This window comes from Hakea prostrata, chromosome 7 (genome assembly GCF_041222555.1).
Source record: "Hakea prostrata isolate BN-2017 chromosome 7, UWA_Hpros_2, whole genome shotgun sequence".
NCBI lineage: Eukaryota > Viridiplantae > Streptophyta > Magnoliopsida > Proteales > Proteaceae > Hakea > Hakea prostrata.
Genome location: NC_142606.1, coordinates 26,333,653 through 26,354,224, shown reverse-complemented (window position 1 = coordinate 26,354,224; position 20,572 = coordinate 26,333,653). Strand labels below are relative to the sequence as shown.

General features: G+C 38.9%; 1 pseudogene; it reads left to right on the top strand.

The window, feature by feature from the left end:
• Positions 1-228: 228 nt before the first annotated feature.
• On the top strand, positions 229-1,829 carry LOC149010828 (U-box domain-containing protein 21 pseudogene; annotated as a pseudogene).
• Positions 1,830-20,572: the final 18,743 nt, after the last annotated feature.

The following is a 20,572-nucleotide window of genomic DNA, read 5'->3' as shown; positions in this document are numbered from 1 at the left end:
AACCTAGAAGTTACTGTTCTTTCTAATCAAATCTTTTATCATTATTACTTTTTCCACCTCCTACTTGTTCAAGGTTTGGTTCAAACTTTCAATGGTCAATGTTCAAACCGCTCTCTAGCCTTCCCTTACCTTCCATTTTCTCTCTTTCTCAATTAGATTTTGAACGTTTCCATCTTCTTATATTCCTTTCCGTTTCGTTTATTTTTAAACAACCGCGTTTGAATTTTGAAGTGTTACTCGGTCTGGTCTCTTATTTGAAGTGTTCTTACTCTCACCAAATACTTGTTATATATACATCTTTCTTCCTTCTCTAGCCTTCTCTAACACTTCACAATCAATCAAACAAACAGAAAACCTCAGAGACAATAACTTCATCTGTTCTAGCTGTCTCTTCTTCATCAGCTAATCAACCAGACATGTCTCTACCGTGGAGACGGAGAAAAGCTGGCAAGAATCAACGGCCAGTGGATCTGGAAATCATCATCCCTACCCACTTCAGGTGTCCAATCTCACTAGATCTAATGAAGGACCCTGTCACATTATCCACCGGAATCACCTATGATCGTCAAAATATTGAAGCTTGGATCGAATCCGGCAATAACACTTGCCCAGTTACAGGTCAAGCATTGACAAGTGTTGAACAGATCCCCAACCATTCTATAAGGAAGATGATACAAGACTGGTGCGTCGAGAATCGATCTCATGGCATAGAAAGGATTCCAACACCTCGAGTTCCGGTGACTTCAACTGAGGTCATGGAGATTTTATCTGATATTATGGATGCAACAAGGCGTCAAGATGAATCCGAGTGCAGGGATTTGGTGGTGAAGCTCAAGGTTAAGGAGAAGGAAAGTGATCGCAACAAGAATTGTTTGAGAGCAAACGGTGCTGGCCGGACTTTGGCGGCCGTTTTCAATGCGTTCTCAGAGGCGGCGGCAGCGGGGGGCGGCTCATCAGAGGAACACTTGGGGCTATTGGAGGAAATCTTGTCTGCATTGACATTAATGTTTCCTCTGGATACAGATGCCGGGTCTTCTTTAGGATCACCTGATTCTTTACGTTGCATCGTTCGGTTCTTGAAGAATGGAGATCTTACTGCAAGGAGAAACGCGGTTTTAGCTTTGAAAGAGATTCTTTCTTTGGATGAAGAACAAGTTTATGCCTTGGCAAGGATTGAAGGAGGAAAAGAAGCATTACTGAAGCTTATCAAAGTACCCATCTGTACAGCTTCCATGAAAGCTTCTTTGATGGTCATTTACTATATGGTATCATCATCTCGTACTTCAACTGGTATTAATGATATCAGATTACAATTTGCAGAAATGGGTTTGGTTTCGTTGTTAGTTGAGATCCTTGTTGACTCGGAGAAGAGTATCTGTGAGAAAGTTTTGGGTGTTTTGGATGGGATTTGCTACAGTGAAGAAGCAAGAGAGAAGGCCTATAACCATGCCTTAACCATTCCTATCATAGTAAAGAAGGTTCTGAGAGTATCAGAAATGGCAACTGAGTTTGCTATCTCCGTTATTTGGAATCTTGGCAAGAATGAAAGGAGGGAAGACGGAGGAGTTCTTGCTGAAGCTCTGCAAGTGGGTGCTTTCCAGAAAATATTGTTGTTCTTACAGGTTGGTTGTAGTGACAGGACAAAGGAGAAGGCAAGTGAGGTTCTGAAATTATTGAATCTTTACAGAAACAGTTGTGAGTGTGTTGATTCAATGGACTTCAAGGAGATCAAAAGGTCATTTTGAATTCAAAGAATAGTAGCTACAGGTTTGAAAGTCTTTGGGCCGGCCAGTACTATTGTTCAATAATGTACAAAAATATTATAAGAACACCATTTGATATTAGTAGAAATTCCCTTTATATACAGATTCAGGTGAGTAGAAAAGAAACTTGGCCTTCTTGGTCTATATGGAGCTTTTGATCATTTAATGGTGTCTTAAACTATTTTGGATATGGAGTTATGTTCTTTCTCTATAAGAATTGGATCTTATTAATGTAATAGTTAATTTAGACGTCAAAATCTAGGTCTGTTTGGTTACATGAATCCAAAGATTTCAAATCTTTGGATTCATGAATGTAAAATTTATACCCGTTTGGTTATTAAATCTCCAGATTCATGAAATTTAGAGATTCATGTTTTTATAAATTTAGAGATTCATGTTTTTACACTAAAAACGTGAAGGTGAAATCCAGAGATTTCATCTTTACTATAAAAACACTAAACATTTGTGCATTCACAAAAATCACAAATGAATCCACAGATTTCATTCCACATATTTGGTTAACCAAACAGTTAATTTATAAATTATGGCTCCATAAATTTGAAATTTGTAAATTTGAAATTTGTAAATTTGAAATCTCTAGATATTTGAAGTCTCCAGACTCATGTAACCATACAGAAAACTCCCAGCAAAATCTCGTCATCAGCCTTATAAATATTTTTTTGCTATATGTTCTTTGATTCATTGGTTAAACTCAATGTTGATGATTCTTCCTCAGTAATCCAGGAAGAGAAGGAGCATTGGGTAATTTCAAGGATAGCATGAGTATTGTTATTGAAGCATTTTAGGATTTTCTTAGTATTCACCCGGACAATGAAGCAGGATTTCTAGTTTTTAGTTATCACGGATCTTCAAATCGGCAGAGATCTAGAGGTCACTGATCTATAAATAAAATGTGATCCAGTTTTTTTTTTTTTTTTTTTTTTTTATTTATTTATTTATTTTAATTGGTAGATAGTTCTTTTTGGCAGTAGTTAGCCTTTTCTTTGGAAGTCTTTTTTGAGATCCAAACCTCTGACATGATACCAAATACCAAATGTTAGCTATCTCATCAAGGCACTAAGGCTCTTTTTGGTATCAATTATCATTGTCAATTATGAGAAATTTTCATTATTTTAAATTGAAAATAATAGAAAAACCTCCAAAATCCATAATGAACTTTTTGTCCATTATGGATTATGATGAGAATTTCATTCTCTTCATTTGTGTAAGTTTACTTAAAGTTCTATAAGTAAGATGAGGGTAAAATAGTCAATACACATTCTTTTATAACAACCATACTTTTTCCTTTTTATCTCACTTGTTTACTATCATTTTTAACAATTTTTTATCTTGACACCAAACTTATTTTCCATTTCATAATTTATTTTCGATAAAATTCACCAAACCATTTTTCATTCTTGACAAAAAATGAATTCTTGTACTTATTTATTTTAAATAGGCATAATAGAGAATAAGAATTGATACCAAAAAGAGCCTAAAAGTTCAAAAATTTATGTAATGAATTAAGTCAAGTCTTTTAATCTATTTCATACTATGTTGTCCCAATCTATCGATACACTAGATTGGATCTCACTAAGCACACAATATTATCGCGTTGCCATGTTTCATCAATTTGTTATTATGGTTCACTTGACAAAATTAGAGTAACAATTCTTTCTCTATTTGTTTTAGGGAATCAAATTTTATAACAGCTTTGTTGACTAGAGAAACTGTAAAAGTAGAATTTTATCCAATCTTTCTTTTTATTTATTTATTTATTAATATTATTATTATTATTTGGATTAAGAGCTTTCTATATACCTAGATGGAATGAGAATATAAATGCTGCCAAATGGGTGCAAACCCAAGACCTCTCCGTACAAGGTTGGGTTTTTAACCGCTTTAGGGCCTGTTTGGTTACATGAGTCTGGAAATTTCAAATATCTAGAGATTTCAAATCTATAGAGTCATAATTTATAAAATTAAATGTTTGGTTGTAGAATGAAATCTATGGATTCATCCTAAAAAACTATTTGATCGACATGATTTTTGTGAATGTGCAAATGTATAGTTTTTTTTAAATCTCTGGATTTCACCCCTTACCCATAAATCTACAGATTCACGTTTTTAGTGTAAAAGGTGAATCTCTAGTGTTCATGAATCTAGAGACTTTTACAACCAAACGGGTATAATTCTTAGATTTATGAATCCAGAGATTTGAAATTTCTGGATTCATGTAACCAAACATTGAAGGGTTGAGATCTATTTATAAATCACATCAAATGGTTATAATTAAATTTAAAAAAATTTATATAATTTATAAATGGACCTCAATCTTTTGATGCAAAATCAGGATACATGTCACCATTCACAAGAAAATAGATAATCCATTTTCTTGTTAGACATGAACTGAATATCAATCCCAGCAACAACAGCCTTTTAGTTTCAACAATCCTTGTAGATTTTTTTTTACCCCAAAAAAAAATTTTACAAGAAATTAAAATAAATAGTTTGGGAATGCTAAGATTTCATTTTTAATGCCTATCCTCGTCTTTTGTTTTAGCCAAACCATATGTTGGCATGTGCCCTTACATATTCTTGAAATTCAAAGAACTTAGGCTGCATTTTATTGACACATGGCAAGGCAACAGCTTTCACATCATAAAACTAGTTGTCCATCCAAAGCTTCCTTCTTTGACATGTTTTCTCTTAAATTAATAAAATAGTGAACTTCATTCTCTTTCTCTTTTAGTCCAATTCATGATTTTGGGTCTGGTGGAACTAGAAGGGTGATAAGTGACCTAATTATCACACAGTTTCAAAATTATTTCTCTTCATGGAAGAGTGTGGATTTGCTCTTCTTGACTATATATGTAATTTCTGGATTTATCTAATGAATGTTGGTGGAGTTGGCAAAAAAAAAAAAAAAAAAAAGGAGAATCAATATTCTTCTCTAAGGCAGGTAAAATAGGTTACGCTTGGACCACAGCTTTTTTAATTACCTGACCCATTAAAATTTGGGAACTTTTTACCAGTTTCTGTTCATCATTAGACTAATGCATTAGAGACTATTAGGTTACACCTCAGGTTGATCAATGTTGAAGGAGATCCAAACCTAATTCTTAGAAAAATTATATCTAATTAAAGATCATGAATTTAAAAAGCAAACATGTTTAAAGCATTATCTCAAAGGTCTAACTTTAACCCTCTCTAGCCTTTCCTCAATTTCCTCTTATAAGGACTGAGTTTTTTCATTCATCCGTGGATGAATGAGAATTGAGTCATCGTGGAACTTCAGATGTATGCGGGAAGGTGTCCTAATTTCTGGAGAAAAAGCTAAACTCCAGGGTTTGGGAATTCTATTATGGTCTAGTGAATCTTTACCATACAATGGAAGGAAAATATTTGAATGCATGACTCTTGCACCCAAACATAGGAGTGTCGGAAATTACTACCTAGCTTTTTTCTGGAAATTAAATAAAAAAAAAAAAAAAAGGAAAAAAGAAGAAGAAGAAGATATACTCTAAAATGGAGAAACTAATCTATATTGATGCGGGTCTATTAGTTCGATAAATCCCCCCTTTTATTCCTGGAGTTCCGCAGCCCAGTAGGCGTTACGGCCGTGCACCTCAAGATCCCGGAGAATCTCTTGGAGATTTTCGAGAGGGAATTCTAAGCCCCTTCTTGAAATAAGTACTCCTTGAACTGAAATAACAGGTTTGGGATAGCAAGCACTAGCTCCTAGTGCGACTTCATAAGAAGGGGTTAAGGAGGGAATGCCGGATAATGAAAGAGACGTAGTATTTACTATGACACTTCCTTCGAAACCCAAGAAAGGTCCAAAAGCACTTGCAGCAAAACTACCGAGCAAGGGTAGCAGAAGTATTAGTAAATACATGAATTGAATTTGGGGACGGATCGGAGACTACAAAATTGGCTGGCAGAGACCTTGCATACAGGCAATTCCCTCAAATCAGCCTTTCTTACCTGATTTTTATATTTTCTCCTTCATGATGGATATTTTGACATTAAATATGACAGATAAATTTTTATTCAAAAAATATAAAAATATGACAGATTAATGCTTTCTTCTTTGACCCTTTCCTAGTTAACAAAATATTTTGTGTGCTATTTTTTTTAGTACATATTTATTAAATCTTTCTTTAGTTTTCGTGGATTACTAACCTTAAGTAAAAGCAACTTTATGATGGATGTCCCAATGAAGTTACAACGGGCTCCCGGGGGCGCCCCCCCCCCCCCCCCCAAAAAAAAAAAAAAAAAAACTTTATGATGGATGTTATATTAGAAATAAATTGTTCTTTAGTCGCATGTCTGCTGTATTTAAACTAATAAGTGTGTGTGTAAAATTACTACCTTGTCTCATGAGAAATCAGAAAACCCATTTCAACGCCTTCTCATGTATATATATATATTTGGTAAACCTCATAATTTCTCAGTCTATAGAGATTACATGACGAGACAATCATATCTTGTCCTACTTTACCTCTCTCATCCATGATGAATATCTTGGCCTTTGAATATGGTAGGTTATTGCTTTTGCTTTTTAGACCCTGTCCAAGATAACAACTTTTTACCAAACCTCATTTGTTTTTTCCATTTATTATTATTATTATTTTTTAAAAGAACAAAAAAATCCGTCCTCGCCGTTAAATCAGCGATCAACTGGCTAGGCATATGCTTAAGAGCATGGTACAAGGACTAAAACTAATCATGCTGAGGCTAATTAGACTAGAATCAGGATCAAATTAAACGAAGACAACAACACTTCAACTTTCATGTTTGTTTCCCCAGAACTAACCTAAAAACATGCAGTGATATATAAGTATATAACCACCAAACGACACTTAAAGTAATCTTGCAAATTGCTGTATTCTCCTATTTCAGGTGGAAGAGATAACCTCTTGTGTGCAATGAAGGCTCCAGCAGGTCATGAAATTTGGTTGCACAATAAGGAACCCATTAAAATGTGGTTAAAATCACATATTAAGGATATAATTATATTTTTGTGAATAGTTCTAGCAATTATCATGCTGACTTTCTTACTAAAGGGGCTAGGGTTCTTCAGTTAAGTAGAGTGTGGAATGATTTTCCTCTTTTATGTATTCTAAATCTTTCTGTTATCTCCTCTAGATTTAATCTAGAGATATTTCAATGAATCTCTATTAGGCATATATATATAATTATGTGTGGTAATGCACTTGTCTATCTACCTTGCTGGATTTTTCTTTTATTATGAAACCCCTTTAAGCTGAGTTGGGTCCCATTTGATCAAGATGCTTTTCCTTTCGTTTCTTTCCATAAACATGCATGAAGGCACCATACTTAACTTCTACTTTCTTCCTTTTTGACTGGCCTATTATGTATTAATTGTCTGAAGACAGTCCTCACAAGCTGGGCAGGAAAATCTTGTACATGGCTTAAAAGCTCCTCCGAAGTGGGAAACTAGAGTATTTCTATTAGCTCATCATCAACTTCACGATATGGATATCTTCATCCAAATGAAAACCCGTCACTGATGTGCTCCTTTTCGTAGATAATATCACTTTAATGTAAAGAGAGGAAAAAAGGAAAGACGGAAGGCTATAGAAACTCGGCCAAATGGCTTACAGACAGTCACTTTTATGAGCTGGAAAGGAAGCAAATAAGAAAGGAACCTACCAGCACCTCAAAAGATCAATCATGCATGACATAAATCCCAGCGCCCAACTCCCATGCAACCAAAACACGTGAACAAGTGAACAAGTTCCTGCCCAACATGTTCTTTGATTCTTTGATGATGGAGTCCATGGATTCTAAAACTCTTTTCTGGTTCGCTTGGGGATCCATGGAAGCCCGTTACCTTCGTAGCCCTCACCTTGTTGTACCAATTCAACAGATGGATCCGAATCAAGAAGTCCCTCTTGGTGTGATTCAGAATATGATAGTGGAACCAGCAGCTGGCAACCCCCAGGTTTTCCCATACCACAAATACTCTGATTTTTTTTTGATTTTTGTATTGTTTTGTTTATCTCTATTCTTGCTATTATGATGAGCTGGTTGCGTAAATTACACCCTGTTTCTAGAAATAGGTTCTTTGCTTAATGTGTTGTGTTCTGTGTCAAGCTATTATGTTTTGATGTCGGTTATATCTCAGTTTCTATGGTGCTGTAATATCCTTAATGTCTCACCTTTCATGTGTTGCATAATCATATACACTAAGTTGTTATTCCTCAAATCGGTGTGTTCTTCTTGGGGAGAGAGGTGGTGGAAGCAGCTGACTAAGGTTTGGTTATTTCTTCTTCAGTTGTACGGTATAGCTGCTATAATGAAAATTTTAGCGTGGAATGTTAGAGGTGTTGATGGAAATTTCACTCAACAATGCTTGGGGAAAATTGTTAAGAAGCATCATCCTGAGCAATTTTTTCTGTGTGAGACCAAATGTCGAGATCATATGATGTTAATCGAAAGAGAAAAATGTTTGAGGGATACTATATTGTTAAGCATGAGGAGAGCCGTGGGACTAAGGGTGTCAAGGGAGGATTGATAGTGTTCGCTTCTTTAGGTCTTCAAACCCAAGTGTTATACTCTGATCCCTCAGTTATTTTCATCCGTTTCGAACTGAGATCGTGTCCTATGGTGGTTGTCTTCATCTATGCCCCTCCACAATATCATAATCGAAAAACTTATTGGTCTGTCTTGGAATCCTTGGTACAATTGATTCAGGATCCTTTTGTCCTAATGGGGGATTTCAATGAGATTTTAGATGCCAACGAAAAGTTGGGGGGTTCTTTTAAACCTTAGGGAGCTCATTCTGCTTTCAAAAACTTTTTGCACAATGAACAATTGTTGGAATGGGTTGCACCGGGTGTCCGTTCACTTGGACTAATAGACAAATTCCACTGAATCTTGTGAGAGAAAAGTTAGACAGAGTCTTTTTGTCCCCTTCGTAGGTCGGGAGCTTTCCAAACCCTAGAGTTATCAAACTCCCTACAACAAGTTCTGATCACAACCCTTTAATCTTGGAACCTATACCCAATCCAACTTATGACCGAAAATTATTTCATTTTCAAAATGCTTGGTTTTCCCATCCAAAGTTCTCTTCGGACTTGAAGTATGCATGGAATGAAAACAGTGATACATCCCTTCCTGGCAGGCTGGGAAATTGATCATGTTTTTTGCAAAATTGGAACAAGTCGATTTTTGGTAGAATTGATAATTTGTACTACAAAACTTCTTTGGAAATTGAGGTGATGGAGAATGAGAGGTTCCCGGATTGGCAAATTATCAATCAAAAGAAACAAAGGTTGGAATGGGCTTTGACAGCAGAAGAAATGTTCTGGTTTCAGAAATCGCGAGGTAAGTATATCTTGGATGGGGATCGAAACATGAGATATTATCATTTGTCATGCAAAATTAATCTTCATCACAGGAAGATTGAGACAATCAAAGCTAATGGCTCAACATACTTGAATCCAAGGGACATATCGGGGGTTTTTGCCGATTATATGAAAAATATCTATCAACCCTCGAATCCCTTGGATCTGGAGTTTATTAGAAGTCTCTTTCCTCCAATTGATGGATACTTAGGGGGGCTAGCTACATGTCTGGATCTTTAAGAGGTAAAGAATGTTGTGTTTTCACTTGGGCCTTTTAAGGATCTAGGGGTGGAAGGATTTAATGTGTCACATCCACCTAGCCGGTACCCTACCTGGCATACCCGAGTGTGTGATCCACAGCCCCGAAGTTCAAGTATCGAGGTAATCAACCTCCCACACAGACAATAACATATCATGAACATAAATAATCAATGTGCAAAATATAAATGAGAGATCCAAATAAGGAAGGAATAAATCATATATCATCAGAGTACGAAAGACAATCAAAATGTCAAAATCATAAAGTAAAGTGAGGTGGAAATCTCACTCTACTAACAGCGGAAAAGTAGTTCTAAAAGAAAAGGAAAAAGGAATCAAAACTAATCCCAGTAGCAAGTACAATGGGTAACTAAATTGTCTTCAATCTTATAGACAACATCTCTATAAGTATAAATCTCAAAAATGGCGCAAGGACACTTCTACTCTATGGTCGGACTAAGCATCGTACGCAGCATAACCACCCGTGGAATCTTCAGTGTAATTGTAGTAACCGCAATTACCTTCCTGGAGATATGTCTCTTCTCCTTCCGCTTCTTCATACGAGCAGTCATGATACTTAGAACCTGTAGAAAATCTAACAACACATAACACAAAAGGAATGATTTTCAAAAGAAACCCAGTAAGGCAATTAATCCATAATAACACAAATAGCAGGATTCCAAAGCAAAGTAAGATGCAATGTGATATGAAACATATGATGCATTATGATTCTAGCTCTATGTATGCTGGTCTCTATTGGCAGACATGTTTTAAGTCATAGCACCGTACTTCTTTGGGAAGGTCTCAGTCACTCGGCTCCAGTTGGTAGTGGGTCCTTCATCCCTCAGGACATTCCATGGTTGGGGGTTAAGTCACCGCTCTCTCACATCACCATTGGTCTAAGTACTGGCGCATGTCAGGGTCAAAGCCTAGCCAAATTCAAGTCTCCTACTTAGTTACATCAAGTCAAATCCAGATACGTCCATTCATCGCCCCTGGCGATCCTTTCCGGTATCCTTCACACTAGAGTCCTCATAGTCCCTGACTACGGACTCATCAACCCTATTGGTTATCCACATATGGTTAACGGGAAGCTCTCACGTCCTCTCACGGGTTGGTTACCGGTCTTGAGCGCCCGTGAGCCCAAGTCTATCCACATGCAACCCTACCAATGAATGGCCTCTTTCGAGTATCCACAATGTGATTCAAGTCCTCTCACGGATTGGTTACCGGTCTGGAGCGCCCATTAATCCCCATTGCTACCATGGGTCGTTCGGTCTCAATACCCCTCCGATTAGGGTCTGACATAACGGGACATCCTAGCCAAACACTACTAGACAGCCCTAGATATGTAAACCAACAGTTTAGGAAGGTGTCCAAAGGGCATCTCCGGAAACATCCCATAATATTCCCGTAGGTGTCCAAGGGCAGAAGTGTCAAAAGGACACCTCCCCTTTCCAAACCATACCTAATCATTCACAACCATAAATCCATCATATCACATATATGGTAACTTCTTTTATGGAAAGAAATCAATAACAACATCCAACTTGTATATAATTGGTAAGTAAATCATACATGAATTAACTATCATAAACAAGTAATGCTACTGTAATCAAAGTAGTTGCATCAGTATTCAGCCAATATAAGAATCTATTTATAGAAGTAAATCAAAGAGATTCGAATATGGAAACTAAATCATGCTGTCACGCCCTCCCAGCCGGTACCCTATCTGGCATACCCGAGAGTGTGATCCACAGCCCGAAGATCAGGTATCGAGTGATCAACCTCCCACATAAACAATAACATAATCATGAACAATCATAATAAAAGTGCGGAAGATAAACCATAGATCCAATAAAGAAGAATGAATCATAAATGAATCAGAATAATAGATATAATCAGAGTGTCAAACAGATAAGTAAAGTGAGGCAAATATCCCACTCTACAACCAGCGGAAAAGTAGCTCTAAAAGAATAAACTAGACAAAATCTAATCCCAATAGCAAGTACAATGGGTAACTAAATTGTTCTCCACTTTATAGACAACATCCTTATAAGTGTAAATCTCATAAATGGCACAAGGACGCTTCCACTCAATGGTCGGACTAAGCATCGTACGGAGCATAACCACTCGCAGAATCTTCAGAGTAATTGTGGTAACCGCAATCACCTTCCTGGAGATATGCCTCTTTGCCTTGCGCTTCTTCATAGGGACCGTCATAGTACTCAAGACTGCAGGGATAGTCTAACAAACATTGTACAATAAAGGAATGAGTTTCAAAGAAACTCGAGAAGACGCTTAAAATCCATAATAACATAAATGGCGGGATTCCGAACAATCATAAATGCAATATGATATGAGACAAGCAATGAATGAATGAAACTAACTCTATGTATGCTGGTCTCTATTGGCAAACATGCTTTAAGTCATAGCACCGTACTTCTTTAGGAAAGTCCACTCACATCCTCAACCATTTAAGATATCTTGGATTCTCTCACGGATCATTTCACCGGTCTTGAGCAGCCAATTGGTAATGGGTCCTTCATCCCTCAGGACAAACCATGGCAGGGGGGTTAAGTCAACACACTCTCTCACAACCATTTGGTATAAGTACTGGCGCATGTCAGGGTAAAACCTAGCCAAATGCAAGTCTTCTACTTAGTTACATCAAGTCGATCCAGATACTTCCATTCCTCGTCCCGACGATCCTTTCCGGTATCCTTCACACTAGAGTCCTCATAGTCCCCGACTACGGACTCATCAACCCTATTGGTTATCCACATATGGTAAACGGGAAGCTCTCACGTCCTCTCACGGGTTGGTTACCGGTCTTAAGCGCCCGTGAGCCCAAGTCTAACCATATGCAACCCTACCAATAAATGGCCCCCACAATGTGATTCCCGTCCTCTCACGGGTTGGTTACCGGTCTTGAGCGCCCATGAATCCCCATTGCTACCACGGGTCGTTCGGTCTCAATACCCCTCCGATTAGGGTCCGACATAACAGGACATCCTAGCCAAACACTACTAGACAATCCTAGATATGTCATCCAACAGTTTAGGAAGGTGTCCAGAGGGCATCTCCGGAAACATCCCATAATATTCCCGTAGTAGTCCAAGGACATGTGTCAAAAGGACACCTCTCCTTTCCAAACCATACTTAAGCATACACATGCATCAATTCATATCATCACATATATGGTAACTTCATATATGGAAAGAAATCAATAATTACAATCACTTGTATAACATTGATAAGTAAATCATACATGAATCAATTCAATATGAATAAGTAATGCTACTGTAATCAAAGTTATGCAACAGTAGTATATCATTGTAAGAATCTAATTTAGGAATCATATCAATGATATTCAAATATAGAAACTAGATTCATGCTATCTATGTAATTAAGGAAATAACCATCCTTACCTTTTATAACTCGCAAAGGAATCCTAAGAAATCAAGTAAGATCTTGGCAAACTTGAGAAGAAGGTCCTAAACAAGTGTATACAACATATTAGGAAAGATCCCTAACAGAAAAAGATACCAAAACATCCAACACAGACCAATTCTCGAGTTGCTTGTACTCATTGGTCGAGTGGATTGGTCGATCGTCCAATCGACCAATCAATCGACCAATGCAGACGATAAGCCTAAAAAAAAAGAGTTTTAAGATATGAAATCCGAATTTGGTGGTTCAAAAGGGTACTAATCAAGGGGTAAACTACATCAGTAGTATTCTAACATATAGGGGACTTCAAAACACCAATCCAAACAAGACATCAAGATCCAAATTAGGAAACAAAAAGTTACCATAATTAGATCAACCATGGATCTTGATGAATTCGAAATAGAAATCAAAGACAAGACCAATAGGAGGATGGATCATTGCTTCAGGTAAAGGTTTCATGAAAACATACTTAGATCTTCAAGGAACAAGGCTTAGAAGCATAAATCTAAATAAGGAAATAAAACCTACCATATATGTAACTACCATGCTTCATGAAGAACACATAGTATGGTAGAAGAGAACAATTAGAGATTGATAGATCATGGATCATGGAAAGAAAACACAGTAATTAACTACTAACATGATCAACATAGAAGATCCAAAGAGATCAGAATTCAAATCAGATGTTTAACAAGATTAGATCATGGTTTGATCATGATTCCTTCAAAAGCTTGCAATGATCATGGTTAAGATCATTGTTCTAGCCTCAAATCCTTAGGATGATCATGAGAACATGTTCAGAGATGTTTGCAACAGAGAATGCAACATCTCTTCTACTGTCTCAACTCAAAAAGGAAAGAAAAACAAAGATGGAGGAGAAGAAGAGAGAGTAGACATACCTTTTGATGCAAAAAGAAGAGTTTCGACGAAGATCCGTTAAGAAAACACCAAGGATGCAAGGGAGATGACTTGCAGAGGTCTTTGGTTCGTTCCAGAGAGTTTGGAGGCAGCAAATACGAAGTGGACTCAAGATTGGACTTAAATAGAGCAAGAACAACCTAATTGCCAAAGACAAAGACTCATTGGTCGAGTGGATTGGTCGACCCCAACGGCCAATCGACCAATGCCGACAAAGAAGACCAAAACAGGGAATTGAAGGCCCAGATCAAATCCAATCCTAAAGGGGTTTTGCACACAAGTCAAGTGACTTACCTAATAGGTAGAAATGCCTTCAAACCAAGATAGAGAGCACTCCAAGTCCATCAACTAATCAGATCTTCATCAAGATTCAGTTTCCATAAATAGAACTTCATCATCAACTTTCATGGATTCAAAGCCGACACCAAGTCCTCCACCGGGATGGCCCAAAGCTGACTTCTTACTTTACTTCGGGTCACTTGGACCTACAAATAACAAGGTTTCCGGGTCAAGGTTAGGGCTGGGTTTTACATTCTCCCCCCCTTAAAGAAATTTCGTCCTCGAAATTGAAAGCGTACCTGTGCTTCCAAAGAGGTAAGGAAACTTCTCCTTCATATCTTCTTCCTTCTCCCAAGAAGCTTCTTCAGGGGTATGGTTCTTCCACCGAATCTTCACCAAAGGGATGGTGAGATTCCGCACTGCTTGTCCTTCCTATCCAAGATTTCGGCCGGTTCTTCATCGTAGGTCAAATCAACACTAAGTCCTTCAGTGCTTGCAGCAAAATGTGTTTCGGATTCTCTATGTATTTTCGGAGCATCGAAATATGAAACACATTGTGAACACCAGCAAGAGGCGGAGGTAATGCTAATCGATACGCAACAGTCCAACCTTTTCCAAAATCTCGAAAGGTCCAATGTAACGAGGGCTAAGCTTTCCCTTAACATTGAATCTCATCACACCCTTCATTGGTGAAACTTTCAGAAAAACTTTCTCTCCAACTTGAAATTCCAAATCGGTCCTTCTCTTATCAAGATAAGATTTCTGTCCGATCTCAGGCGGACTTAATCCTTTCTCTTATCATATCTACCATAGCACTTGTAGCTTCAATCATTTCAGGACCTAAGACTTTTCTTTCACCTGTCTCGATCCAAGACAAAGGTGTCCTACAAGTACTGCCATACAAAGCCTTGAATGGAGCCATGCCTATTGTTGCTTGATAACCGTTGTTATAGGCAAACTCAACCAAAGCTAGGTGTTCATCCCAATTACCACCCATATCCACCACACAAGATCCGAGCATGTCTTCCAATGTCTGAATTGTCCGCTCGGATTGTCCATCGGACCGTGGATGATGAGCTGTACTCAAGTTCAATTGGGTTCCCAAGGCCTTCTGCAACCTATTCCAAAACCTTGAGGTGAACCTAGGATCACGATCTGAAACAATACTCAAAGGCACACCATGCAGACGAACCACATTATCCACATAAAGCCTTGCTAGCTTATCCAGTATGAGTGATCTTCATAGGAATGAAATGGGCTGATTTGGTCAACCTATCAACAATCACCCACACAGTGTCATTGCCTTTACTTGTCCGAGGCAAGCTAGTCACAAAGTCCATGGAGATATCCTCCCACTTCCAACTAGGAATAGGAAGAGGCTGAAGTAATCCAGATGGAGGTTGTCGAACGGCTTTCACACGTTGGCAAGTCTCACACTTGGCAACAAAATCATCAACATCCGCCTTTAGACCAATCCACCAAAAATGTTCCTTCAAGTCCTTGTACATCTTGGTGCTTCCCGGTGTATAGTAAAGACCGACTGGTGTGCTTCCTTCAATATTTCTTTCTTAACCTCTTCATTTGCAGGCACGCACAGTCTTCCCCTAAACAACAAAGCACCATCCATAGATATACCAAAGTCGGGGTCCGACTCAGGATTCGAAGAAATCTTCTCAACTTTGATCAAAAGCTCTTGATCAGAACTCTGCAGAGCAACAATCTTATCTCTAAGACCAGATCTTGCCGTCATGGCAGAAAGAATAAAATCAGAATTTTCAGGGACGATTTTCAAGTCAAAACTCTCAATAGAAGACCACAATGGTAAACTCAAAGCATTCAAATCCAAAGTCTTCTTCTGGTTCTTCCTACTAAGAGCATCAGCAACAACGTTTGCTTTCCCAGGGTGATACTGGATATCACAATCATAATCAGAGACTAGTTCCAACCATCTCCTTTGTCTCATGTTCAACTCCTTTTGGGTAAAGAAGTATTGTAAAACCCAGCCCTAACCTTGACCCGGAAACCTTGTTATTTGTAGGTCCGATGACCCGAAGTAAAGTAAGAAGTCAGCTTTGGGCCATCCCAGTAGAGGACTTGGTGTCTGGCTTTGAATCCATGAAAGTTGATGATGGGGTTCTATTTATGGAAACTGAATCCTGATGAAGATCTAATTAGTTGATGGACTTGGAGTGCTCTCTATCTTGGTTTGAAGGCATTTCTACCTATTAGGTAAGTCACTTGACTTGTGTGCAAAACCCCTTTAGGATTGGATTTGATCTGGACCTTCAATTCCCTGTTTTGGTCTTCTTGCCGGCATTGGTCGACCGATTGGTCGATCGGGGCCAGTCGACCAATCCACTCGACCAATGAGTGCTGTCTTTGGCAATTAGGTTGTTCTTGCTCTATTTAAGTCCAATCTCGAGTCCACTTCGTATTTGCTGCCTCCAAACTCTCTGGAACGAACCAAAGACCTCTGCAAGTCATCTCTCTTGCATCCTTGGTGTTTTCTTGACGGATCTTCGTCAAAACTCTTCTTTTTGCATCAAAAGGTATGTCTACTCTCTCTTCTTCTCCTCCATCTTTGTTTTTCTTTCCTTTTTGAGTTGAGACAGTAGAAGAGATGCTGCATTCTCTGTTGCAAACATTTCTGAACATGTTCTCATGATCATCCTAAGGATTTGAGGCTAGAACAATGATCTTAACCATGATCATTGCAAGCTTTTGAAGGAATCATGATCAAACCATGATCTAATCTTTGTTAAACTTCTAATCTGAATTCTGATCTCTTTGGATCTTCTATGTTGATCATGTTAGTAGTTAATTACTGTGTTTTCTTTCCATGATCCATAATCTATAGATTTCTAGTTGTTCTCTTCTACCATACTATGTGTTCTTCATGATGCATGGTAGTTACATATATGGTAGGTTTTATTTCCTTATTTAGATTTATGCTTCTAAGCCTTATTCCATGAAGATCTATGTATGTTTTCATGATACCATTACCGAAAGCAATGATCCATCCTCCTATTGTTCTTGTCTTTGTTTTCTATTTCAAATTCATCAAGATCCATGGTTGATTTAATTATGGTAACTTTTTGTTTCCTAATTTGGATCTTGATATCTTGATTGGATTAGTGTTTTGAGGTCCCCTATATGTTAGAATACTACTGATGTAGTCTACCCCTTGATTAGTACCCTTTTGAACCACCAAATTCGGATTTCATATCTTAAAACTCGATTTTATAGGCTATCGTCGCATTGGTCGATCGATTGGTCGACTTGGACCAGTCGACCAATCCACTCGACCAATGAGTACAAAGCAACTCCAGATTTGGTCTGTTTCGGATGTTTTGATATCTTTTCTGTTAGGGATCTTTCCTAATATGTTGTATATACTTGTTTAGGACCTTCTTCTCAAGTTTGCCGAGATCTTACTTGATTTCTTAGGATTCCTTTGCGAGTTATAAAAGGTAAGGATGGTTATTTCCTTAATTACATAGATAGCATGAATCTAGTTTGTATATTTGAATATCATAGATATCATTCCTAAATTAGATTCTTACAATGATATACTACTGTTGCATAACTTTGATTACAGTAGCATTACTTATTCATATTAAATTGATTCATGTATGATTTACTTACCAATGTTATACAAGTGATTGTAAATATTGATTTCTTTCCATATATGAAGTTACCATATATGTGATGATATGAATTGATGCATGTGTATGCTTAAGTATGGTTTGGAAAGGAGAGGTGTCCTTTTGACACTTCTGTTCTTGGACTACTACGGGAATATTATGGGATGTTTCCGGAGATGCCCTCTGGACACCTTCCTAAACTGTTGGATGACATATCTAGGATTGTCTAGTAGTGTTTGGCTAGGATGTCCTGTTATGTCGAGACCCTAATCGGAGGGGTATTGAGACCGAACGACCCGTGGTAGCAATGGGGATTCATGGGCGCTCAAGACCGGTAACCAACCCGTGAGAGGACAGGAATCACATTGTGGGGGCCATTTATTGGTAGGGTTGCATATGATTAGACTTGGGCTCACGGGCGCTTAAGACCGGTAACCAACCCGTGAGAGGACGTGAGAGCTTCCCGTTTACCATATGTGGATGATCAATAGGGTTGATGATTCCGTAGTCCGAGTTGGTCGATGCCATAGGATACGCTGACTCTAGTGTGAAGGATACCGGAAAGGATCGTCAGGGACGAGGAATGGACGTATCTGGATCTGACTTGATATAACTAAGTAGAAGACTTGCATTTGGCTAGGTTTTACCCCCGACATGCGCCAAGTACTTATACCAAATGGTTGTGAGAGAGTGTGTTGACTTAACCCCCGCCATGGTTTGTCCCGAGGGATGAAGGACCCATTACCAATCGGCTGCTCAAGACCGGTGAAATGATCCGTGAGAGAATCCAAGATATCTTAAATGGTTGAGGATGTGAGTGGACTTTCCTAAAGAAGTACGGTGCTATGACTTAAAGCATGTCTCGCCAATAGAGACCAAAGCATACATAGAGTTAGATTCATTCATTCATTATTTGTCTCATATCATATTGCATTTATGATTGTTCTGGAATCCTGCCATTTATGTTATTATGGATTTTTTTAACTGCCTTACTGAGTTTCTTTGAAACTCATTCCTTTATTGTACAATGTTGTTAGACTATCCTGCAGTACCGAGTACTATGACGGTCCCTATGAAGAAGCGCAAGGCGAAGAGGCATATCTCCAGGAAGGTGATTGCGGTTACCACAATTACTCGAAGATCCCGCGAGTGGTTATGCTCCGTACGATGCTTAGTCCGACCATTGAGTGGAAGCGTCCTTGTGCTATTTATGAGATTTACACTTACAAGGATGTTGTCTATAAAGTGGAGAACAATTTAGTTACCCATTGTACTAGCTATTGGGATTTGATTTTATTTAGTTTATTCTCTTTAGAGCTACTTTTCCGCTGGTTGTAAAGTGGGATTTTTGCCTCGCTTTACTTATCTGTTTGATACTCTGATTATATCTATTATTCTGATTCATTTATGATTCATTCTTTCTTTATTGGATCTATGATTTATCTTCCGCACTCTTGTTATGATTGTTCATGATTATGTTATTGTTTATGTGGGAGGTTGATCACTCGATACCTGATCTTCGGGCTGTGGATCACACTCTCGGGTATGCCGGATAGGGTACCGGCTGGGAGGGCGTGATGATTGGTATCGAGCCCAAGGTTCGAGGAGATCCTAACCACAAAAGACAACAACTGAACATTCCCGAGTCATTGATCCGAAATGACTCTTCTACTCTTAGAAGTGAATAATAGAACACCGAATTAGAAACTTGACCTTTGAGGCATAACAGAACATTTCTGAATAACATACCATAATTATACTTGAACAAATGTCACTAATGCAAGGAAAAGAAAGTTGCATAACATACAATAATTAAAGAGAAACAAAATGAACTTCATTAATTTCAAAGGTTTTTACAACGATTACATCCGAAATGCATAAATGGAAATCCTAAGGTACGGTCTATCTAGGTGATCCGCTCCGATCTCTCGTATGATCCGAACTCCTCTCGCTAGCCGAGTCACCCGATGCTCTATCCTATCTCGTCGTGACTCCATCCTCTCGTACATCTGCTCTCGTCCGACCTCCATTCTCTCTAGCATGGAAGTCATCGATCTCATCTGTGCACCAAGATCCGGAGTTTCCGGAACCGCATGCGAAGGGCCACCTACCTCGAAGTGTGATGAAGGAAACTCGTGATGCACGAGCTCAGCCTCGCGCATATCTGCATCATCTCCGGCCTGATCATCACTATCCGGACCGATATCCTCTCCTCCATCCTCCGATCCCGATCCTCATCCTCTCGATTCATCATCATCCTCACCCTCCGGACCGGGAGATCTCTCCGATCGCTCGTAGTCTCATCCGACGAATGGTCCGAGTCCCAATAGGGTATCCCCGTGATCTAGTGTCCACCGGTGTATCCTCGAAACTCACCCCGAAATGCCCGAAGATCAAAGTCGGTAGCCTCCCATAGCAAAGGTTCCGCATGCTAGGCCGCAGAACTAAGTCCAAGCATGACCTGCTGAATGATGTAGGAGAGATCGATCTCGAAGCCCATGTAGATGCGGTAGATGACTAAGGCCTCCATCACCGTGACCCGATGGTGATGTCCGGCTTTCGGCATGATGTTTCGGCCGACTATGCGACCGATAATACGTGCAGAACCCGTCATCCGTCCGCTAGTCCACGGTGTGAAGCATCGACGGCTATCCCATAGCGTAGAGCATATCTCGCGAAGCTCGTACGGCATCGGATGGCTGTCCAGGATCTGCTCCTGCAGGTATCCACACACACCGCCGTGGATAGTAAGGAACCCGCAAGATCTCAGCCGTTGTCCGGGTAGAGAAGCGAATCCGAGTCCGGAAGACCCCCGCTCCCGAGGACAAGTCTAAGTGGATGTCCTTGGCCTCGAGCCTCCTCCTCGTGTAAGTAAGGTTGC